The 26,277-nt window shown below is 39.0% G+C and overlaps 1 long non-coding RNA gene across 1 annotated transcript in view; it reads right to left on the bottom strand.

Annotated features, from left to right (window-relative positions):
- Window positions 1–26,277, bottom strand: part of LOC139363863 (uncharacterized) — an 89,380-nt gene that overhangs the window by 33,890 nt on the left and 29,213 nt on the right. The window contains exon 2 of the long non-coding RNA XR_011624955.1: window positions 166–328. This is a non-coding gene — a long non-coding RNA (uncharacterized lncRNA). The remainder of the gene's footprint in view (window positions 1–165; window positions 329–26,277) is intronic.

The raw sequence follows: 26,277 nt of genomic DNA, 5'->3' as shown, positions 1-26,277 counted from the left end.
AATAACATTAAGACTTCTCACTTACTGTGTTGATATCTACTAGGGTTTCTGTTACTACTATAATTGGACTTCTTAGATCCAGGGTCCAAAGCCCTGAGTGCCCTGGGAACTGACTTCCAGCTTTGAGCATGCCATTACTCCTCTTCAGCCAGCCATACCTCTTACCTTCCTTCTACTGTTGACAGAACAATTATTGATCACCCATTGGGTGTTTCTTATCATATTCTCTGGTTGCTTTATTCCTGGTAGTGCCTCAGCTTTTCTAGGATGGAAGGTGAAAGGCTTGTTGCTTGGTCCCATGGAGGGTTTTTCTATTTGCTGGTGCAGCCTGTAGAGTATAGAACATAGCACAAAAACATAAGTGCTATTTATCAAATACTTCCAGTTCTTCTCTCTCATGGGTACTTGTGTGGGCTGCATATCTCAGACCCCTTGTGGTTGGGAGGGGTCATCTAAATAGGTCTGGCCAATGAGTTGTGAGCAAAGCAACATACATCATCTCTGAGTTGGAATATGTCATTGTCAATGTGAGACCCTCCAGAGCTCTCCCTTACTTCTGGGAAATGCTTAAGATAGTGACCTATTATAAACAGCCCTTCTGCTGACCCATGATAAGATATCTGCAATGCTTAAAGTCACTAAAATGTTGGGATGTTATTGCAGCATAACCTGACCATTCTTGACCAATTTAGACAGTTCCCTTTTATGAGATTCAGGATCTTCTTCCCTGTTGGGGAGTAGCCTGTTGTGATTTTAGAGGTTCCAGAAAGGCTATTCTGCTTCAGAATATCACCACCTCTACATATCTCCTATACCAGCCCCTGAGCTTACCACACCTGCCTGAAGCTATGTGACTTAGGGCAACTCATTCTTTGTCTTTCTGAGCCTTTGCATTCCAGAATGAAAGATTGGAGGAGATGACCTCCAGGGCCACACACAGCTGACTTTCTCTCAAAGGCAAATTGTTCTCCTAGGCACTTATTCTGGTAAGACTAATAGCCTGAGAGGGGCTTTGCAGAGTTTATGGATCCTTCTTTAAGGCCACAAATGTTTCTGCCCTTTGTTCATTCTAACATCAAGGTCTTTGCATGTTTTATTTCTTCTGCCTTAATTACTCAGGCTCAGGGATCTCAACTGTCATCTCCCAAGAGACACCCAATGTGACACAAGTTACTCATTCATATTACCCAATTTCATTTTCTTTCTTTATTTATTTTTTTTGAGATGGAGTCTCACTCTGTCACCCAGGCTGGAGTGCTGTGGCCGGATCTCAGCTCACTGCAAGCTCCGCCTCCTGGGTTTATGCCATTCTCCTGCCTCAGCCTCCTGAGTAGCTGGGACTACAGGTGCCCACCACCTTGCTTGGCTAGTTTTTTGTATTTTTTTAGTAGAGACGGGGTTTCACCGCATTAGCCAGGATGGTCTCGATCTCCTGACCTCATGATCCGCCCGTCTCAGCCTCCCAAAGTGCTGGGATTACAGGCTTGAGCCACCGTGCCCAGCCCCCAATTTCATTTTCACCAAGGCCCTTAACAGTGCTTGCAATAGTCATATCTGTAGATTATTTTATTGTGTAGAAAATAAACTACGCTAGAACAAGGAACTTGTCTTTCTCATTCGTGGCTATATTTTCAGTACTTACGACTGAGCCTGGCACATGGTGGCCCTCAGTTAATACTGTTTGAATTAATGACTCCCGTGCTAGGGGCTGGATAAACTAAAGGGAACAACAGCCTGAACCATGTGTGAGCAGGCCCAGAAGTCACAATAAGCAAGCTGCCATCCATGTGCTTGCTCTTTTGGGCAGAGTCTGCACACAAGAACTGGTTTGTTGGGAGCCTGATAAAAACAAATAGAAGCATTTCTGCTGGTGATTCCTATACCTGGAGAACCAAATTCATAGAAGGTATTCCTGTTAAGATAGAGTTTGGGTATTTGACAGAAAAAAAGGCACAGTCTATCTGCTTGTGAGGAGCAGGGCAGAAAATTGGAGACAAGGAGAGCTGGCCTAGGACCCCAGGAGCACCAGCACCATCTGTGGTTCTCTGCCTCTGGCCGCAGATGAGACCAGGAGTGAATGTTGCTTTATTTATTTGCTTATAATGATTATAACACTTTCAAGGAAGAGTTTTTAAAGAAATTTCTTTATTCCCAAGACTCCTACTGTGTATACTTTGCAGTGAATTTCTAAGCGGGCATTTGAATATTGGTGTCATAAAATCTTGGTCTTCTTTTCATTGTTCATTATCTCATTTCTCTACATTTGTCTATTTAGTAATAGCCAATGAAATAAAAACTGACAACAGAATCTCATTTGATTTTGTTTGGGAGAGCAGACTGGCTCTTTAAGTAGCATCCATATTGCTCCTCAGTGAATTAGCAGGGGTCAGTTTGGAAGCAGGCAGCTCTGTCTTATTCTGTTGATTTCAGCTGGTATAGGTGTTAGAACACTGAAGAGCCCCTGCCACCTCCACTGCCAGTACGACTGTATGCATGGATGCCCCATGCCTGCTGATGCGCAGGTTCCCCGCCATGCCACCACCACTGCCACAAGTGTGTATATAGACATCCCCACCCACCCCCACTGGCACCCCACATAGCTGATGCATGTGTACCCCACTGCACTCCCACAGCTGCAGCTGCTGGCACATACAAGTTAGTATGGATTCTGCTGCTACTGCCCATATGAAGCACTTTGGCCAGCACCCCCAGTTGGAGCACTGGGGCCAGCAGACCAGGAACACCTCAGTCCCTCCAGTGCATCAGGGTTCTAATCTTGAGGGGCCAGAGAACAAAGCCAGGGGCCTGGTACCAGCCCCTGAGGGTTAGAGCACACACCCAGAAGTGCTGAACTGAGATTTGGTCCCCTGAAATCTTTCATAATTGAAGCCTGTCAGCTGAACCCAACTTATACCACACACAAACCCCCAAGACCATCAAAGAAGATAAAAGCAAAAAACCCTAAAGTACAACAACTTCAAAAATTAAAGGAACATCAGCCCACACAGATGAGAAAGAACCAGCACAAGAACTCTGGCAACTCACAAAGCCAGAGCATCTTCTTACCTCCAAGCAACTGCACTAGTTCTCCAGCAATGGTTCTTAACCAGGAAGAAATGGCTGAAATGACTGAAATGACAGTCATAGAATTCAGAATATGGATAGGAATGAAGATCATCGAGATTTAGGTGAAAGTTGAAACCTAATCTAATGAATCAAAGGAGTATGATAAAATGATACATGAGCTGAAAGATGAAATGACCATTTGAAGAAAGAACCAAACTGATCTGATAGAGCTGAAAAACACACTAATTTCATAATACAATCACAAGTATTAACAGCAGAATAGACCAAGCTGAGGAAAGAATCTCAGAGTTTGAAGAAAGGTTCTCTGAATTAACTCAGCCATAAAAAAGAAGAAACAATAAAAAGAATGAACCAAAACCTCCAGGAAATATGGGATTATGTAGAGATCAAATCTGTGACTCACTGGCATCCCTAAAAGAGAGGGAGAGAAAGTGAGCAACTTGGAAAACATTTGAGGATATTGTCACTAAAAAATTTGCCCAACCTCACTAGAGAGGCCAACATTCAAATTCAGAAAATGCAGAGAACCCCTGCAAGATACTATCAATATACAAGACAACTATCCCCAAGACACATAGTCATCAAATTCTCTAAGGTTGACATGAAGGAAAAAATATTAAAAGCAGCTAGAGAGAAGGGGCAGGTCACCTACAAAGAGAGTTCCATCAGGCTAACAGCAGATGTTTCAGCAGAAACCCTATAGGCCAGAAGAGAATGGGGGCCTATATTCAACATTTGTTTTCCAAGAGGGAGTCTCGCTCTGTCGCCCTGGCTGGAGTGCAGTGGCACGATCTCGGCTCACTGCAAGCTCCACCTCCCAGGTTCACGCCATTATCCTGCCTCAGCCTCCCGAGTAGCTGGGATTACAGGTGCCCGCCACCACACCGGGCTAATTTTTTGTGTTTTTAGTAGAGATGGGGTTTCACCATGTTAGCCAGGATGGTCTCGATCTCCTGACCTCCTGACGTTGTGTTCTGCCTGCCTTGGCTTCCCAAAGTGCTGGGATTATAGGCATGAGCCACCACACCTGGCCTATATTCAACATTCTTAAAGAAAAGAAACTCCAACCAAGAATTTCATATCCAGTCAAACTAAACTTTATAAGTGAAAGAGAAATAAGATCCTCTTTCAGACAAGCAAATGCTAGGAGAGTTCATCAGTACTAGACATGCATTATAAGAAGTCCTTAAGAGAATGTTAAATATGTAAACAAAAGACTATTATCAGCCGCCACAAAACACACTTAAGTACATGGACCATTGACACTATGAAGCAACTACACAATCACGTCTTCATAATGATCAGCTGACAACATGATGACATGATTAAATCCACACATATTAATATTAACCTTAAATGTAAGTGTGCTAAACATGCAAATTAAAAGGCACAGAGTTGCAGGTTGGATAAAGAAGCAAGACCCAGTGGTATGCTGTCTTCAAGAGATCCATCTCACATCTCACATGCAATGACACCCATAGGCTCAAAGTAAAAGGATGGGGAAATATCTTTTAAGAAACCAAAAAATAAAAGCAGCAGTTGCTATTCTAATTGTAGACAAAACAGACTCATTATTTTGTAAAGGGTTCAATTCAACAAGAAGACTTAACTATCCTAAATATATATGCATCCAACACAGGAACACTAAGATTCATATAACAAATTCTTAGAGACCTATGTAGAGACTTAGATAACCACACAATAATAGTGGGAGACTTCAATACCCCATTGACAGTGTTAGACAAATCATCAAGGTAGAAAAATAACAAAAATATTCAGGACTTAAACTGATTGACTAAATGGACCTAATAGACATGTACAGAACTCTCCAACCAAACCCAGCAGAATATACATTCTTCTCATCTGCACTTGGCACATAGTCTAAAATCAACCACATAATAGGCCACAAAACAATTCTCAGCAAGTAAAACAAACAAACAAACAAACAAACAAACAAACTGAAATCATACCAACCACATTCTCAGACCACAGTGCCTGTGGTCCTAATAAAAATAGAACTTATGAACACAAAGAAACAAACAACAGACATTGGGCTGTACTTCATGGGGGAGGGTAGGAGGAGAGGGGAGAGGAGCAGAAAAGATAACTATTGGGTACTGGGCTTAATACCTGAGTGATGAAATAATGTGCACAACAAACTCCCATGACATGTGTTTACCTATATAACACACTTTCATATGTACCCCCACACCTAAAATAAAAGTTAAAAAAATAAAGAAAATCAATACTAAGAAAACCATACAATTCCACGGAAATCAAACAACCAGTTCTTGAATGACTTCTGGGTAAAAAATGAAATTAAGGCAGAAATCAAGAAATTATTTGAAGTGAATAAGGACAAAGATACAACATATCAGAATCTTTGGGACACAGCTAAAACACTGTAAAGAGGAAACCTTATAATGCTAAACACCCACGTTAAAAAGCTAGAAAGATCTCTAATTAACAACTAGCATCACACTTTGAAAAACTAGAAAAAGAAGTGCAAACCAACCCCAAAGTTAGCAGAAGAAAAGAAATAACAAAAATCAGAGCTTAATGGAATAAAATTGAGATGTAAAAAACCAGAGGAAATATCAACAAAACCAGAAGTTGGCTTTTTGAAAGATTAAATGAGATTGATAGATTGTTGTCTAGACCACTAAAGAAAAAAAGAGAAGATTCAAATAAACACAATCAGAAATGACCAAAGGGACATTACCACCCACCTCACAGAAATGCAAATACCACTCAGAGACTATAACATACACCTTTATGTGCACAAACTAAAAAACATATTAGAAATGGAAAATTTCCCGAGATTGAACCAGGAAGAAATAGAAAGTCTGAACAGACTAATTCTACCAGATGTATAAAGAAAAACTGGCACCATTCCTACTGAAAGTATTCAAAAAAATTGAGGAGGAAGGACTCATTCTCAGCTCTTTCTATGAGATCAGCATCATCCTGATACTAAAGCCTGTCAGAGATGCAACAAAAAGGAAAACTTCAGGCCAATATTCTTGTTGATAGATGCAAATATCTTCAACAAAACACTAGCAAACCGATCCCCAGCATATGAAAAAGCTGATTCATAATGATCGAGTAGGCTTTATTCCTGGGATACAAGGTTGATTTAACATATGTAAATCAGTAAAGGTGATTTGTCACATAAACAGAACTAAAACAAAAACCATGTGATCTCAATGGATGTGGAAAAGACTTTCAATAAAATTCAGGATTCCTTTATGTTAAAAATGCTCAACAAGGCCTAGCGAGGTGGCTCATGCCTGTAATCCCAGCACTTTGTGAGGCTGAGGTGGATAGATCTTTTGAGGTAAGGAGTTTGAGACCAGCTTGGCCAACATGTGAAACCCATCTCGACTAAAAATACAAAAATTAGCCAGGTGTGGTGATGCACACCTGTAGTCCCAGCTACTCTATCTGGGAGGCTGAGGCAGGAGAATTGCTTGCACCCAGCAGGTGGAGGTTGCAGTGAGCCGAGATCGTGCCACTGCACTCCAGCCTGGGTGACAGAGCAAGACTCCATCTCGAATGAATGAATGAATGAATGAATAAAACCCTCAACAAACTAGAGATTGAAGGAACATACCTCAAAATAATAACAGCCATCTATGACAAACCCACAGCCAACATCATACTGAATGGGCGGACGCTGGAAGCATTAACCACTGATCACAAGAACGAGGCGAAGAGACCACTCTCACCACTCCTATTCAACATAGTAGTGGAAGTCCTAGCCAGAGCAATCAAGCAAAGAAAGAAAGAAAAGGCATCCAAATAAGAGAGGAAGTCAAACTGTCCCTGTTTGCAGACAACATGATTGTATATCTAGAAAACCCATAGTCTTGGCCCAAAAGCTCATTCAACTGATAAACAACTTGAGCAAAGTTTCAGGATACAAAATTAACATACAGAAAATCACTAGCATTCCTATACATGAATGACAGCCAAACCAAGAGTCAAATCAGGAACAGAATCCTATTCACAATTGCCACAAAAATAATGAAGTACCTAGGAATTCAGTTAACCAGGGAGGTGAATGATGTCAACATTGAAAATTACAAAATACTGCTGAAAGAAATCAGAGATGACACAAATGAAAAAACATTCCATGTTCATGGATAGGAAGAATCGATATTGTTAAAATGGCAATACTGCTCAAAGCAATTTACAGACTCAATGGTATTCTTCTCAGAATTAGAAAAAAATTCTAAAATTCATATGGAATGAAACAAGAGGCCAAATAGCCAAAGCAATCCTAAGGAAAAAGGATAAAGCTGGAGGCATCATGTTACCTGACTTCAAACTATACTACAAGGCTATGGTAACTGCAACAGCATGGCACTGGTACAAAAACAGACACATAGACCAATGAAATAGAATAGAGAGTCCAGAAATATTGCTATACAACCATATGATCTTTGATACAGTCAACAACAACAAGCAATGGGAAAAGGACTCCCTATTCAATAAATGTTGCTGGGATGACTGGCTAACCATATACAGAATAATAAAACTTCATCCCTTGCTTATGCCATATACAAAAATCAACTCAAGATGGATTAAAGACTTAAATGTGAACTTAAACTATAAAAACTCTTGAAGAAAACCTAGAAAATACCATTCTGGACATAGACCCTGGCAAAGATTTCATGATGAAGATTCCAAAAGCAATTGCAACCAAAACAACATTGACAAATAGGACCTAATTAAACTAAAGAGCTTCTGCACAGCAAAAGAAACTATCAACAACAGAGTAATCAGATAACCTACAGAATTGGAGAAAATATTTGCAAACTGTGCATCTGACAAAAGTCTAATATCCAGAATCTATAAGGAACTTAAACAAATTTACAAGCAAAAACCAAACAACCCCAGTAAAAAGTGGGTAAAGAACATGAACACTTTTCAAAACAGGACAGACATGTAGCCAACAAGCATATGAACAAATGCTCAATATCACTAATCATTAGAGAAATGCAAATCAAAACCACAATGAGATGTAATCTCACATCAGTTAGAATGGTTATTATTAAAATGTAACAGATGCTGGCAAGGCTGTAGAGAAAAGGGAATGCTTACACATTTTCTAGTGGGAATATAAATTAGTTCAGCCACTATGGAAAGCAGTTTGGAGATTTCTGAAAGTACTTAAAGCAGGCCAACCATTTGACCCAGCAATCCCATTGTTAAGTATATACCCCAAGGAATATAAATCATTGTACTATAAAGACACATGCATGTGGAAGTTCATTGCAGCACTATTCACAATAGCAAAACATGAAATTAACCTAAATGCCCATCAATGGTAGACTGGATAAAGAATTTGTGGTACATACACACCATGGAATACTATACAGCCATAAAGAAGAACAAGATCTTGTTCTTTGCAGCAATACAATGGAGCTGGAGGCCATTATCCTAAGCAAACTAATGCAGGAATAGAAACCAAATACCACATGTTCTTACCTATAAGTGGGAGATAAACATTGAGTACACATGGACACAAAGAAGAAAACAATAGACACTGGGGCCTACTTGAAGGTGGAGGTTGGGAGGAGAGTGAGGATCAAAAAACTACTTATTGGGTACTATGCTTATTACCTGGGTGATGAAACAATGTGTACACCAATCCCCTATGACATACAATTTATCTGTATAACAAACCTGCATATGTACCCCTAAAACTAATATAAAAGTTGAAAAACATTAAAAAAAACCCGGATTTTTAGTGTCTAGCTTCTTTAGAAAACATCCATTCATTGTCAAATGTCTATCAGTCTGTTGGGTACTAATAGTATAGTCTTATAACTTATAAGGACGTCAGGCAAAAAGCTGGCTAAGCAACTAGGGGATCAGCTCAATTGACAGATGTGTTCATACTGCCTATAAGCCTCTGAAAAGTCAATGAATCCAATATGTGATTCAGAAATTAGAATTAATTTTTTTTAAAATGTGGCTTTTATGCACAATGCATTTTTCATTTTCTTCTTCTGGAACACGGAGGGAATGGACAACCTAATGACTCCCCCTTTCATACCCAAGCCATCTCTAGCTACGTTGGAGGACTTTTCACCAGCCAGGGAATTTGGTTTGCATGTGATATGGCTGGTGAGCCTGTTGAGGCTGCTCTCAGCTTGGTGCAGAGGATTGGGTTCTGTATACTCTCAGCACAAGGGCCAGTTATCCAGTCCTCACTATTGGCAAAGTAGCAAATTGCTCTTTTGTGGGGCTTGGGGAAGTCACAATTGGTTGTCTGTTTCTTGATGGACACAATAAAGAGGCAGAGCAGCTCCATCTCCCTGAGCCCAGCACAAGAATTCAGGCACTTTGCCTCCTGCCTCCAGCTCTCCCACTAACGGGCTCTTCCTGCAGAGTCAGTCAGGCAACCCTCTGTGACTCAGCTCCTTCCTTTGCAAAGTGGGGATGGTCAGATTTATTCAGGATTTGTGAGGCATGCTTAAAAAGGCCTTCAAAAATGCCGGCTCCCGCAGATGATTCTGTGATTTGTGAACTGGCAAAGAGGTTGGGGAATTTCCCTTCGTTGGGTGTAGGTCTTGGCTTTCTGTGTGGAAGTTGGGCTGGCCAGCATAGAATTCCCTTGATTTCTTCTGCTTCCTCTTGGGACATGGGTCACACGGAAGGCGGCCCTATCCTTGGCTGTCAGAACCACATAAGCCGTACCGTATCCTAGGCCTCTCCTTGTCTCCTCCTATTTCTCATAGAAACTCACTTCTAACTCTCAAAGGATTTGAACAGATGGTTTACATGGAAGGAAATGTAGTAAATGAAGCATCATATGGAAGAAATACGTAGCCTTGAAAATAATTGAGGAAATGAAAATGAAAGCAACTTGAATTACCAATAATGATAACTGATCCAACCCGATAGACTAAAGGGACACATGCCCATTAATTGCTTTGTTAGAGGCTCTCTATTGTTCTAGTCTTCTGAGCAGTCATCCGCCATGGTCTAATAAAAGTTACATACACTTTGAGGAGTATATTCCAAAAATAAAAAAGGGTGATTATTAAAAAATGCCCATAGCAATGAGGTGTACTGATTAATACATTAAAAAGAGATCAGGCCTAGTGGCTCATTTCCTATAATCCTAGCACTTTGGGAGGCTGAGGAAGGAGGATAGCTTGAACCCAGGAGTTCAAGACCAGCCTGGGCAAGAGAGTGAGATCCCATCTCTACAAAAATTTAAAAAATTAGCCAGGCATGTTGGTGCTTAACTGTAATCCTAGCTTGGAAGACTGAGGCAGGAGGATAGCTTGAACCCAGAAAGTCAAGGCTGCAGTGAACTATGGTTATACCACTGCACTCCAGCCTGGGCAACAGAGTGAGATTCTATCTGAAAACAAAACAAAACAAAACATACACTAAAAAAAAGGAACAATAACCCAATGTACCATTGTCTCTGGTAGGAGGCTGTCACCTTCATAAGATATAGCGAAACACAAAAACAGATAAAATTACTATTACATACAATTACTGAAATGTTAACATATAAGTTCAGGGAATTACATGATATATATGACATAATATTTATTGAAAAATATTTTGTCCACATTAATTATAACTGTGTAAAAAGGCATTTATGTGTTCTTATGACTATCCAAAATGCACTCAGAATGATATACAATGATATAAATTTGTTTCAGTATTTACTCATTAAAAATATAGAATTTTAGAAAAAAAATTAATAATAACCAAACACAAAACAAGCACAATTTTCCAATGTATTTCTCTCCTGGAAAGAGGCATGAATTTTTGCTTCTCCTTTCCCCAGCACATGGTACAGTGCCTGGCACTTAGTAGATGCTCAGTGTACATTGGCCAAAAGTTGTCAAATGACAGTCAATTACTTTAGGACCAGGCTTTCTCCCAATGAATCTATGCAAGTGTATTGACTAGCTAATATATAACCATTTCTGTTGCTGTCTTCCCCACTTAATGGTTTTATTCAGACTAGATTCACGTGTATTCAGAGGATTTTTTTTTTTTTTTTTTTTTTGAGACGGAGTTTCTCACTTGTTAACCCAGGCTGGACAACTCCAGCAACCTCTGCCTCCCGGGTTCAAGCGATTCTCCTGTCTCAGCCTCCCGAGTAGCTGGGATTATAGGCATGTGCCACCACGCCCAGCTAAGTTTTGTATTTTTAGTAGAGATAGGTTTCACCATGTTGGCCAGGCTGGTCTTGAACTCTCGACCTCAGGTGATCCACCCGCCTCAGCCTCCCAAAGTGCTGAGATTACAGCCGTGAGCCACTATATATATATATATATATATATATATATATATATATATATATATATATATATATATATTCATATATAAGAAATGAGCTCAATGCCAGGAAGGGAGAAAGGTCTGAATGGTTTTGGTGAGAAATTCCTTAATTTTCCATTCAAATAACTAAATTTAAGAAGTCCTCCAGTAGGCCTTGTTCTGGCAAAACAATAATGAGGGGAGAATGATATCTCCTTGTCATGATCCGTCTTGTGATGCTCTTTGGTGCCACACAAGGAAATGGAGAGGAATATAACGAGTTTAATTGTTCAGTTGAAACAGACTTCTGAATACTTAGGATTTCCTCATCTTCATAGAATGCACTGAGGTTTTCCCTGAAAGAAGAATCACTGCTCTTTAAGACAGGAAATAAGGTGGCTCTTGAGATTAGAGGAGGGAGATGCTTTCTCCTCTACTCTCAAAAGTGACACCAATGTCATGGGGTTGGTGGGGAGGGGACATCAGAACACAGTATGGTTAATGATTGAAGCTCCTCTGTCCTAGCTCTTCTGGCCCTGAGGTGGGGATGTGCTATGTTCTTGGTGATAATGTGACTGTGTATGTGTGTGTGTGTGTGTGTGTGTGTGTGTGTGTGTGTGTGTGTGTGTGTGTGTATCTGTGTACTGAAAGTCCAGTGTAACTAACTGCAGTAGCATTGGGAGTGCAGGCTACAATGATACAGAATAAATAGAATTGCAATAGAAATTTTCTCCATTTACTAGAAATCTGGGGCTCCTCATCTTAATAACAGAGATGCACTCTTAGCCTAGGTTCACTAGGAAACAGCCCGAGGCAAAAGCTAATGTGCTTTTCTGTACTTTATGGAGGGAGTACCATTCCACGGAAGCAAGAGTGAGGAAGAAAAAACGATGTGAGACAGGGAAGGAGGGAGAGAAAATACAGTGAGGCTCATGTTACTGCATGGACTACAGCTTCGTACCATGTCCAGCTGACTACTCAGCCACTGTGATGTCTTTGTAGAGGCCACATGAAGAGGCAGCTCAGAACCACCCATACCCGCTGCACTTCTGGGTTGTGTAACTAGTCGCTCTGGGAAACAGTTGGGGAAGTCAAGGCCTCTGTGGGTCCAGCCAGCCAGTGCACAGTTTCTCCTTGTCAGTTGTGGATTGAGGGTCGACTGGTCAATATAGTGGCAATGGTGGCAGTAGCACCAGTGGCAGCAGAAGTCTCAGCTTTCTTCTATGGGAACACCTTGAGCCGTTGCTAGGGCTTCTGTGGCCTACGTATAAAAGACCTGTCGAAGGCTGAGGGGGTCCAAGCAGCACGCACCGTGTCTAGTGCAGGTGGGCATGTGCTGATATGGCCACAGTTCCTCTAGCTCTTTATTCAGTACATAGAACTGAAGCAGGCTGTTAGAATGCCAGTGTCAGTGGAGGGAGGGACATGCCTAGTTCATTGCATGTTTCCCAGCAGTGGACAGTGATTCTGCTGAGCTGCCGGATCACTTATTTTCAACAACACCAATGGCTCTGGATATGACAGCAGCAGAAGCTATGTCCCTATACATGGTGGATGCTGAGATTGATTTTGTGTTTTTCTCTATGAGACATCATGAGGACTGATTCCCTGCTGTGTCCACTCTGAGGTGTTGGACTTATCAGTGGAAGGGAAAGAAAGTTACTCATCCTTGATAAGGAAGCTTGGAATCATTTAATTAGAATAGTTAAAAAATATGACCTAATTTGTATATTTCAACTTAATAAAAAGGGACCTACCCATGGTCCATAATCATCCACGTATCTTGGTTACATTTTGAGGCATGAGTGAGTTACTTTGTTAGGGTAGAAAGTGAGAAAGCAGAAGGTGGAAGAATAGAAGAGGACTTAGTATTTAAATGTTCCTTGGTAGTGATTTTGTTTAAGTTAGTACAGATGTAATGGCACCAATGGCATTCTAATTATAACTTGGTAGGGCTCGGCACATGGATTGAGACATACACATTCCAAGAATTCAGCTTTTAGCAGCATGTGGAATACACCTTAGTCACTTAGTCAAGAGACTGGAATCCATACGCTTTCCCATATGTAATGTGTTAGTTTATATGTGTCGTGCTATTTTGGAGAATAAATAATAATTGCCTGTGGGAAACCCGAATGATAAAATATATTACGTGAATAGCAATTTTATTTTTTCAGTAACCAATAAATACTTACTAAGTACTTAATTGAGTTTTAAATGGTCTTTGGTTAGGCCCAAAATAGGGCTTTTTTATCTTGATGTTATGTATTTTTAAACATTGAGGTTAGAGTCGATCAATGAACTTTCCGTTTAGAGGGTCTGGCATTTCTCCCATGAGTCCTGTCGGTTAAATAAAAGATAACAAGATTAAAATTCCTATAATGTCAAACACTTACTGTCTTGAGGACTTGGTTTGTCTTCTGGGTATATGATGCCACCAGAACATCTCATTCCCATTCTTACTGTCCTCATGATCTTGCTGAATTTATAGCTGTGGCTACTTAAGAGTGATAGCATTAGACCACACAATGAATTGTTGATTTTAAATGAGTATTGATTAGAGCCCAATCAATGAAGAATAAGAAAAAATATATCTATATATATTTTCCGTGTAGAAGGAGTTTAGTGTTATTTCAGAATGGAATAATAAGTCTCTGGGTTTTCTTTTATTTCTATGTCTGGACAAGACTGAGACTTCTATTCGCAGTGTCCTGTGGCATCAATCACATTCTGCTTTGTACTGAGGCTGTTTTGCAACACTCACTGAAATAGTTTGGCTCTGTGTCCCCACCCGAATCTCATCTCAAACTGTAACCTCCACGAATTTTAATCCCCACGTGTTAGGGCGGAGACCTTGTGGGATGTGATTGGATCATGGGGATGGTTTCCCCCATGCTGTTCTCATGATAGTGAGTGAGTTGTCATGAGAGATGATGGTTTTAAAAGTGTTTGGCAGGTCTCCCTTTGCTCTCTGTCTCTCCTGCCGCCATGTGAGATGTGCCATGCTTCCCCTTTGTTTTCTGCTGTGATTGTAAGTTTCCTGAGGCCTCCTCAGGCACGTGGAACTGTGAGTAATTAAACCCCCTTTTAAAATAAATTACTCTGTCTCAGGTAGTATCTTTAGAGCAGTGTAAAAATGGAGTAACACACCTGCTTTTTTTTTTTTTTTTTTTTTTTTTGACATAGAGTCTCTCTCTGTTGCCCAGGCTGGAGTGCAGTGGTGGAATCCCAGCTCACTGCAACCTCTGCCTCTCAGGTTCAAGCAATTCTCCTGCCTTAGACTTCTGAGTAGCTGACACTACAGGCATGCACCACCACATCTGGCTAATTTTTGTATATTTAGTAGAGATGGGGATTCACGACGTTAGCCAGGCTGGTCTTGAACTCTTGGACTGAAGTGATCCACCCACCTCGGCCTTCCAAAATGCTGGGATTATAGGGATAAGCCACTGTGCCTAGCCTACGCTCATTTTTTCACCTAGATTTTAATCTGCTTGAGGTCAGCGATGGTTTGTAGTATCCCTTACAGAGTCTTGAATTTAGTAATTCATGCTCTTGATTGTACAAGAACTGAAATTTCTAGTAAATTATCTAAGGCTAGCTAAGGGTACATTTCAATTGCCTCAGGACTCTGAAGCTTTGCAGAAGCATTCTGACACATTGCCTTGAATCACATTTCAATAAAGGTTCTTATAAACTATTTCCAAGCAGGTGAACTTTTTCGAATGTCATATGTAAGGAACCATATGGGCGTAACATTGGCACCCCCAGTGACACTAAAGATATGTTCCAAGCATGCCTGATTACAAAGCCCATTGATTATGTCTGCAAATGTCCTGGATCTTTGAAGAAAGTATAACCACTTATATACTTGCTTCCTTTGAGCAGAATCCTTTATTTGCTTGGAAAACACTGGTTTATGTGCTACTCTGAAAATAGGGTTAAGACTAGGGAATTGACAGGGAGGATTCAGAATTGCTTCTGGAAGGAAAGACAGGCATCCAAATTCTCTTGGAATGAAGTTTTAGTTAAATCACAACTCTTTATTTGATCCTGCATAGTCAGCACCCAGGTTTCTTTTGAAGTATAGTCCTAGGAGCTGTTAGTACCAGTGACCTTCTAAAGTCATGCCACGGCTTAGCAGAGAGACAGTACCGGAGCTCAGACTAAAGATTCTGAGAAGCTTGAACATATTCTGAGGAGCCATCTTTGTCTGGTTCTGTTTTTTATGGTTGCTTTGAGCCATGAGCCCCCAGAGGTTCAGCTGAGCCTTGAAGATAGTGGTGTTTGAATCGAGGACTCCATTGGTTACCCCCAGCCCAAAGGAGTCTTCAGTGTAAACCAGGTGGGGGACTATATTACCACTAACACACACAACATTTACTTCTTTTTATACCTTTGGAGGTTACATCTTTCCTCTTCATTTCAAAATATTGGATTCAAAGGGCATGTGTCTGTTTTTATGTTTCTTTGGTGATGGGGTAGAGATATGTGTGATCACACATATTGTTTTTCTTCTTCAAATCTTGAACTTTCAAACCCTTTCTAAGGATATCACAATGAGTCCAGGCTGCCTAATACTTCTTCCCTGGACCCTCTCCAGGATTTTGAGCCAAGTGTCCTCAGGGGAACTGTGTACCCATCATGCCTGAATGGAGGAGAGAAAAATGTGCCCTCTAGACACTGCAGTGGATGTCGTGAATGTTCAGAACAGCAGCCTTTGCATCAATCTTGCTTAGTGCTTAAAGAGTGAAATTGGAATCTTCCTAACACAAATAAATGACAAATGCTTGTGGTGATGAATACCCCTATTGCCTTGATTTAATCATTACTCATCATATGCTTGCATCAAAATATCATGTGTACCCCATAAATATGTATAGCTTTTATGTTTCTATAATAATTACAAATAAAAAATTTAAAAATCTTGTTTAGTGCTTCCATTAGGGGAAACTGCCCTTGCAAGTGGTCTAATGCATAGAGGTTCCTCTCCACCCCTCCCTGTCCAAGGCTAGATATGAATATGCATGAATTTGACTATAATTAGGTCACAGAAGAGATGCTGTGAATCATATCATTACCAGGGGAAATGATATATGGTACTGCTTTTGACAGAAACAATGTTTCATCCACATTTGGAGCTTCTTGCTTTCATTTACCAGGCGATTGTAAAGGAAACTCTAGCATAAGGCAGAAGTACCTACTTTCTCTTGAAAATAGGTCTCTCTCAGGGACAGACATTATCTGGCATGGGAGGACTTGCTTTCTTGTGCCAATGGTGATTAAACAACAGCAACTAGAAAATAGCCTTGGTACGTAGTGCCTGTTGCCATTTCTCATTATTGTCAGAATGTCTTAAATTGCCAGGGGTGCTTTTTCCTTGTTGTTATTGGTTTAATTATGGCAATGCCATCCTATGGGAGAGAACTAATTAACCTTCTGTCAAGATACCAACTCTGCTATATTGCATATGACATTAATGGCTCGGAGTGTTTCAGGGCAACTTTTTAAAGCTACTTTTCTGTTTTGTTATTGTTGACACCTTCAAAAAAAAGGTATTTTTTTCTTTTTTCTTTTTTTTTTTTTTTAGCAAATACAGTTGTATGCAACCTTTTGAAATTGATATGGATATTGTATTGCTGCTGATAATTATTATTTAAAAAGATGACAAATAAAGGTCAATTTAGTGAACTGCAAGAATTTCTCACAGGAGTATTTACCACCTGAAATAAATGGAAAGGAGATATCGAAGTGAGGAAAGATAGGGGAAGGAAGATGACATTCTGCAGATGCCCACCGAACACATGATACTTCATATCTCCACAACCCTGCAAAGTAGGATTTATTATCTTCTTTGTATAGATGAGAAAAGTCAAAGTTCTGAGAGGTTGTAAAAGTAAACTACAGAACCAGTGGTCACATACAATCAGCATGATTTGTCTCTATGAGATGAAATAAGTTAGCTTCATTCTGAATTCCATTTTATGTCCTGTCTTGTTTTTTTTCTGTCTTTCCTTAGTTCCATTTCTTGTATCATCCTATATTCTTACATATTCATGTCAGCTGTCTTAGCTCCTTTCTGAAAAAATCATAAGGTATGAATAAATAAAAATAATTTTCTCAATGATCCAGTAAGGTAAACATAACCATTACTGTTACTTTATAAAGGGTAAAGAGGTGAGACAGCTCCTTCTAGGAAGAAACAGCTTGCCAGCCTTGGAGAAAATGCCTGGTACTAATGGTTATTTCCCGTTCCAAGAGGAAACTATACTGAAATAGCCAGGTCAGATTTCAGGACACTCATGGGGGCCACATTTTCCAGTGGGAGAAGTCCCACTCGTGAATATGGATCTCCCTGCTGCTTCCTCCATCTAAACAAATGATTAGAATAAGAACTTGGCTCAGACCTGTTTTTTCTTCCCCTTCTTGATGGCTAGGTAGCCAGGTTCTTCTCAAAAACACATTTTTGTATTTGGGAGTTCTCATCACATTTAACTTGGTGATTGAAAGGAAAATACCACACTGAGGTCTTAAGCTTATGTCAAGGACTCTTGTCCAATTTGCCAGAAAACTCTGGTTTGCAGGTGATATGCTTCTGGCAAATAGTAAAGTGCACTCTTATTTCCCAGTTCTCATTGTCCTATGTATATATATACCCCATAGGAAACCACAAAGTTGGAGGGATGCAGATGGTGGTGAGGATATAGAGCAACGCTTACTGGGCCAAGGCAGAATTTAGACCTTTTGGCATCCTGGCTGTATTGCCACTTTACTATCTCAGCCCAATTTCTTTTTCTTTTTTTTTTTTTATGTGTATAAATGACAGTGACTCTGTGTTTTTTCTTATGTTTTATTTTCTTTTTAATTGACAAATAGTAATTGTGTATATTCATGGAGTATACTGTGATGTTATAGAATATAGTGTGGATTTACAGATTTATGGAGTACAGTGTGATTCTACATGTATACTTAGTGGAATGATCAATTAGGCTAATTCACATATCCATCACCTCAAATATTTAACATTTCCTTCTGGTGAGAACATATAAAATTCTCTTTTAGTAGCTTTGAAATCTACATCATTATTTACTATAGTCATCATTCTGTGTAGTAGATCACCAGAACTTATTCTTCTTGCCTACTGAAACTTTGTACCCATTGACCATTGTCTCCCCTTTCTTCCTCTATCCCCTATCCCCCAGCTTCTGGGAATCACCATTTTTCTCTGTATAAGTTTGACTTTTCCTAGATTCTACAAATAAATGAGATTATATGGTATTTGTCTCTCTGTGCCTGGCTTATTTCACTTAGTATAATGTCTTCTAGGTTCACCCATGTTGTTGCAAATGACAGAATTTCCTGCTCTTTGAAGGCTGAATAGTCTTTCACTGTGTATACACATTACATTTAAAAACTCCATTCATCTGTTCATGTGCACTTTGGTAGTTTACATGTCTTGGCTATTGTGAATAAGGCTACAATGAATATGAGGGTGCAGACATCTCTTTGACATACTGATGTCAATTCCTTTGGTTACATACCCAGAAGTGGGATTGCTGTATTATATGGTAATTTTGCTTTTAGTTTTTTTGAGAAACTTTCATACTGTTTTTCAAAGAGGCTGTATTAATTTATAATACCACTAGCTGTAAGTGTTCCTTTTTCTTCTCATCTTCTCCAACACTTATCTTTTATCTTTTGGATAATAGCCAGTCTAACGGGTTTGAGGTGATATCTCATTATTGTTTTAATTTGCATTTCTCTGATGATTAAAGATGTTGAGCATTCTTTATATATCTGTTGGCCATTTGTATATCTTCTTTTGATTAATGTCTATTCTGGACCTTTGCACATTTTTTATAGGATTTTTTGTTTTCCTTTTATTGAGTAGTTTGAGTTCCTTGTTTATTTGGGGTATTAGCCCCTAATTCAATAGATGATTTGCAAATATTTTCCCCCATTTGTGAGTTGTTTCTTCATTCTGTCAATGGTTTCCTTTGTTGTGCTGTGTTGTTTCCATTTTTAGTTTGATCAAATCCAGTTTGTCTGTTTTTGCTTTCATTGCCTGTGTTTTGGGGTCTTACCTAACAAATCGCTGCTGAGACCAATGTTTTAGAGCTTTCACCTATGTTTTCTTCTAGTAGTTCTACAGTTTCAAGTCTTACATTTAAGTTTTTAATCCATTTTAATTCTTATATAAGAGGTAAGATAAAGGCCTATTTTTACTCTTCTGCCTGTGGATATCCAGTTTTCTTGATACTATTAATTAAAGGCTGTCCTTTCCCCACTGTGTGTTCTTGATACGTGTGTAAAAAATCAGTTGATCATAAATGTGCAGGGCTATTTCTGGGCTCTCCATCCTAGTCCATTGGTTAGTATGTCTGTTTTTATGCCAGTACCATGCTGTTTTGACTACCATAGCTTTGTAATGTATTTTGAAATCTGGTAATGTGGTGCTTCCAGCTTTGTTATTTTGCTTAAAATGGCTTTGGTTATTTGGGGCCTTTTGTGGTTCCATATATATTTTGTAAATGTTTTGATCTATTTTTGTGAATAATGTTATTGAAATTTTGAAGTGATTTCATTGAATTTGTAGCTTGTTTGGGTAGTATGGGCATTTTAGCAATATTAATTCTTCTAATCCGTGAACCTGGGATATCTTTCCATTTATTTGTGTCTTCTTCAATTTCTTTTATCAATGTTTTATACTTTTAAGTATACAGATCTTTAACCTCCTTTGTTAAATTTACTTATAAGTATTTAATTTTTTGATACTATTCTAAATGAGATTTTCTTAATTTCTTTTTTAGATAGTTTATTGTTATGTAAAAATGCTACTGATTTTTATAAGTTGATTGTTTATCTTGACACTTTACTGAATTCCTTTATTCAGTAAAGGAATAAAGTACTAAAAATACAATTTGGCTTTGTAACACATTCCTGAATATATTACAAAGCTATGGTAGTTCCAACTTTGTGTGTGTGTGTGTGTGTGTGTGTGTGTGTGTGTGAAGTCTTTAGAGTTTTCTAAATATAAGAAGAGGCCATCAACAGAGACAATCACTTCTTTCTTTCCTATTTGAATGTCTTTCATTTCTCTTCTTTTGCCTAATTGCTCTGGCTGCTAGAACTTTCAGTACTGTGGTGAATAGAAGAGGTAAAAATAGGCATCTTTGTCTTATCCCTGATCTTAGAGGCAACGCCTTCAACTTTTCACCATTGAGTATGATGTTAGCTGTGGGCTTGTCATGTGTGACCTTTATTATGTTGAAGAATATTCCTTCTATACATAATTTTTGAGAGTTCTTGATTATGAAAGAATGTTGAATTTTGTCACAATGCATTTTTTTGGCATCTATTGAGATAATCATATGGTTTTTGACCTTTATTCTGTTAATATAGTGAATCACATTTATTGATTTGCTTATGTTGGATCATCCTTGAATCCCAGGGGTAAATACCACTTGATCATGGTGAAGGATCATTTTGAATCTTTTTAAATCATTTTGAAGGGTAGTGGAATACAGTTTTATAGTATTCTGTTGAGGATTTTTGCATCTATGTTCATCAGGGATATTGGCTTGTAGTTTTCTTGAAGTATCTTTGTCTGGCTTTGTTATCAAGGTAATACAGGCCTCATAAAATGAGTTTGGAAGTATCCTCTCCTCTTCACTTTTTTGAAAGAATTTGAAAATGGTTGATATTTATTCTTTAAATGATTGGTAGAATTTATCCTTGAAGGCATCTGGTCCTGGGATTTTCTTTGATGGGAGATTTTAATTACTAATTTAATCTCCTTACTTGCTTTGATTTGTTCAGATTTTCTATTTCTTTGTAATTCAGCCTTGGTAGGTTTATGATTCTAGGAATTTGGACAAATTCCATTTCTTCCAGGGTGTCCAATTTGTTGGCATGTAGTTGTTCATAGTAGTCTCTTATGATCCTTTATATGTCTGTGTTATCAGTTGTAATGTTTCCTCTTTCATTTCTGATTTTATTTGTTTGAGTCTTCTGTCGTTTTTCCTTAGTCTGGCTAAGGATTTGTCAATTTTATTCAGCTTTTCAAAAAACCAACCCTTAGTTTCACTGATCTTTTCTATTGTTTTTCTAGTCTCTATTTCATTTATTTCTGTGCTGATCTTTGTTTTATCTGTTAATATTGGGCTTTCTATGTTGGGCTTAACATGTCCTCCCCACCCCCAGGTTCCTTGAGGTATAAAGTTAGGTTGCTTATTTGGGACTTTTTATCTTTTTTGATATAGGTCTTTATTACTATAAACTTCCCTCTTGAAGCTGCTTTTGCTGCATCCCATAATTTTTCTTAATTCCTCTTGTTATTGATTTCTAGTTTCATACCACTGTGATCAGAAAAAAATGTTTGATATTGTTTTGATCTTCCTAAATTTGTTTAGACCTGTTTTGTGACCTAACATATGGTCTATTGTGGAGAATGTTCCCAGTGCACTTGAAAAGAATATGCATTCTATTGTTGTTAAGTGGAATGTTCTATATATGTCTGTATATGTATATGTCTGTTAGGTCCATTTGGTCTAAGTTCAAGTCCAGTGTTTCCTTATTGAATTTATTTATTTATTGTTTTGGAACAGAGTCTCGCTCTGTCACCCAGGCTGGAGTGCAGTGCCGCGATCTTGGCTCACTGCAACCTCCGCTTCCCAGGTTCAAGTGATTCTCCTGCTTTAGCCTCTCGAGTAACTGGGATTACAGGTGCACCACCATGCCTGGCTAATTTTGTATGTTTAGTAGAAATGGGGTTTTGTCATGTTGGCCGGGCTGGTCTCAAACTCCTGACCTCAAGTGATCCACCTGCTTCAGCCCCACAAAGTGCTGGGATTACAAGCATGAGCCACCATGCCCAGCCTCCTTATTGAATTTTGCCTAGATGATTCGCCTGTTGTTGAAAGTGGGGTATTTAATCCCTTATAATTATTGTGCTGCAGTCTATGTCTCCCTTCAAATCTCTTCATGTTTGCTTTATATATTTAGATACTCATCCAAATCTCTTCATGTCTGCTTTATATATTTAGATACTCATCCCAATTTCCTTTTTTTTTTTTTTTTTTTGGCAGAGAAATAATTTACTATAAGAGAAGTTTGCTGAGTTCAACACTTTCCCAATGTGTGGTCTAGAATAAAATTGCTAAATGCCTGGAGAAAGGATAACCCTCCTCCCTTCTGCATTTTACAACAAACACTGAAAACAGTTCCCCTATTTTCTGCTAAACTTCACGTGGCTTCACAATCCCAGTCTATATCCTTATTCTGTCCGTCATTACCTATTGATGAGAGATGGCATACATTAGAAATATAGTCACCAATTTGGATGAATTAACCAGGGCTCTTGTCTTATAAAATACTTAAATTCTGGCTCCAGAGTGTAAAAGGTTGGGGGAAAGTATCAAAGACCTGTAGATTACCTTGCTAATCTGTGTTCCATCCGTACAATCATCAATCGATTAATATATATACATATATATATTAAAAACACATGAATATATATCTTATTTTCTCTCCTTACCCTCCTTTATTATTCTTACTCAGTATGTGCCTAAAATTAAAGTCTATATTTATTCACTTGATTCTGTCTTTCTTGTAATAATTAAAACTTTACTGTGCAGAGGTCTGCTTGTGTACTACTCCATCTTTAGCCTTTAGAACTGCAGTTGGCTCATAATATATGCTTATAAATATTTGTGGAATAAATGAATAAGTATATGAATGAGTGTAAATGAGGCTCATTACTTTTTACATTTATTTTTAATGAATCCAGAAAGAAAAAAACCTCGGTTCCACTGAATGCCAATTAGGAAGCATTCATCCGTGGGCGCTGCATTGGGAAAATCCACTCTGAGAATGGAGGCACCACTGAGAATATGGAAAAAAATTTAGGGACAAAACAAGCCTCAGTCCTATTGCTTGAGCCCAAGATAGAGAGACTGGTTCAAAACCTGCCCTACATCTGTATTTTCTATTAATTGATCTTTAAAAAACCTCCTGTATTATCTAAGGTGCTTTGAGCTGGAATCTTTGTTAATTGCAACTGAGGTTATTATTTATCTGCAGGGATGATGTCTGTGACAAGAAAGTTTGGATTCAGAGAGGAAAGAAGGGCAAAGCAGGAGCTCAGAGTAGGGCCAGCTAAGTAGAAGCTGTAGGTACTTCAAAATTTTGTCTACAGTAGGCTTGATCTCTCTTGCCTCCTCCTCCTCCCCAATGTTTTCTTGAAGGCAGTAGGAGCTCTGATAGGAGGTGATGCTGAGCTCAAATCCCTTATCTAGCACTCTCAGGAGTGTGACCTTATCTCAGACCTAAGCTGCTTTGTATGGAAAAGGAGGATAACACCTGATTACAGGGGTTGGAGGAAATTAATAAAATAAGCACATATCATTCCTAGCACATAGACTGTGCTCAGTGATGTAAATGTTCTCTTGCTTTGGTGATCTGACAAAGGAAACTTGAACAATTATGTCCCAGATGGATGCTGAAATATTTATTCAAAAGTAGTTAATCCTATGTAAATGGTGTTTCTAAATTGCTGCCAGTTTTTGAAGGCCTAGAGTTTCATATAATTAATTAATGACTTTCAAAACAACTTCTCTACAGTAATAATCCCAGTGAGAAGAACAAAAGCTTCTTTTGGAGGAGAAACTGGAAAATTTCCTGCTTTTTATTTGGAACAGCTATGGGGCAATTCCTTTTACATGCTTTTGCTCCCCTAAAACATAGTGGGGCTGATTGAAGGATACATACATTAATTAGGAAAGACCTCCTATTGTTGCCTGGAGCAAATTTATAACTACAGAAGATACTTGAAGTCATGTGTTTTATTCACTATAATGTTCAACAAGTTTATGTGTATGAGCTCAACATGTTTTTTTTTTTTTTTTTTTCCTGGACCTTTGAGTGAATGGAACCTTGTATACGGCAAGATCTAGGTGCTGTGCTACTTTCCCATGACAAACCGAATGCTTTCCCTAAAAATAGTTGATCTATTGAGCTTAATGCCAATTTCCAACATTTCCTCTTTAACATTATATTCAGGTGATCGTGCATGTTGCAATTCATCTCATTTTTGATCAGTTTTGTGGAATGCCTACTGTGTGCTTGCTAGAAGGAGGTTTTACAGCGGAATGCTCTACTCCAGAGCACTATAGTCTCTGTGGTCTATTTTGGAATTTCTCCTTAAGTTTATTACAGGAGTTTTATTTATGACATTTGTTTTGTATTTTATGTTGTTCCAAGTTGTAAACATGCCACAAGTAATTTCCCTTTCTCTTCTTCTAGGCTTTATTTATGTTCTTTGGAATTCATACAGATACATCTTGATGTTCTGAGGAGCTGTTACTAATGTGCCCCTCTGGGATCAGACTGATTTTGACTGTGAGAACTGGCATCTTTGAGATCTCATGAAAAAGAACCCCACATCAGAACTCCAGGCCTGGGAAGTGCCATCCCATTGTTCCATTGAGCGAATGCAGGCCAGACTGAGACAGAATGATAGATATACTACAATTCTTTGAGGCTGTGGATGAACTTTTTAAAAAAATACATTTTTATTTTGGAATAGTGCTAGATTCAGAGAAAAGTTTCAAAGAAAATACAGAGTGTTCCCGAATATTCCTCACCCAGTTTTTCCCATTGTTAGTATGTTTCCTTACCATGATATGTTTGTCAAATCTAACAAACCAACATTGTTCTAGTACTATTATTAACTAAACTCAATTTTTTGTTTTTCACAGATTTCCACATTAATATTCCTTTTCTGTGCCGTGATTGAATCCAGGGTACCATGTTGCATTTCGTTCTCATGTCTCCATAATCTCTGGTGTGTGACAGTTTCTCACACAGTTCCTTGACAGTCTTGAAGAGGCCTGGTCAGGTATTTTGTAGATGTTCCTCATTTTGGATTTGTTTTATGTTTTTCTCCTAGTTAGACTGGAGTTACAAGAAAGAGAAGAAGTTCCTAATCAATAATCTGTCAATGTGAAATGTTATCAGGGAACATGTTATTGGCATGATTTATCACTGATAGGTTAACCTTGATCATTGGGTTAAGGTAGTGTTTTCCAGGTTTCTCCACTGTGAAGTTATTATTTTTCCCTTTCATAGTCTATTCTTTGGAGGCAAATCACTGAGTCCAGCTCATGTTCAAGGTGGGAGGGGGTCTAAGCTCCACTTTCTGGAGGGAGGATTATCTACATATAGTAGATGGAATTCTTCTGTAAGAAAGAATTGTCCCTTCTCTTCCAAATTTTTTTCCTTTTTTGAGATACTGATGGGATGGATGTCTTCGAAATCAGTAAGAGGCCTAGTGCTATTTTTTTGAGAGATGTGTAAACGTTGATTCTCCCACCTGTTTCTTTGAGAGCATCAGGAGACTTGAGAAAATTCCTGGAGCAAGTATTTCTGCTTCACACAGACAAAAGCAGGCTTGCCCTGGGCCCACGCTTCAGCTCCCCTTCAGCAATTTTTTTTTTTTTTAGACGGAGTCTTGCTCTGTCGCCAGGCTGGAGTGCAGTGGTGGGATATCGGCTCACTGCAACCTCCGTGTCCTGGGTTCAAGCGATTCTCCTGCCTCAGCCTCCTGAGTAGCTGGGGCAACAGGTGTGTGCCACCACACCTGACTGATTTTTGTATTTTGGGTAGAGATGGGGTTTCACTATGTTGGCCAGGATTGTCTCGATCTCTTGATCTCGTCATCCGTCCGCCTCAGCCTCCCAAAGTGCTGGGATTATAGGCATGAGCCACTGTGCCCAGCCCCCAGCAGCATCTATCTGGGCCTGCTTTTCCCTAAGTGCTCACCAGGAGCCAGCAGCACCCTTTGAAGACCATCCCCCAGGTACCCAGGACCTTGGAATTGTCTTAGCCCGAATG

Source organism: Macaca nemestrina, chromosome 6 (genome assembly GCF_043159975.1).
Source record: "Macaca nemestrina isolate mMacNem1 chromosome 6, mMacNem.hap1, whole genome shotgun sequence".
NCBI classification, from domain to species: Eukaryota; Metazoa; Chordata; class Mammalia; order Primates; family Cercopithecidae; genus Macaca; species Macaca nemestrina.
The sequence above is the reverse complement of the archived record's forward strand: the minus strand, read 5'-3'. Positions and strand labels throughout refer to the sequence as shown.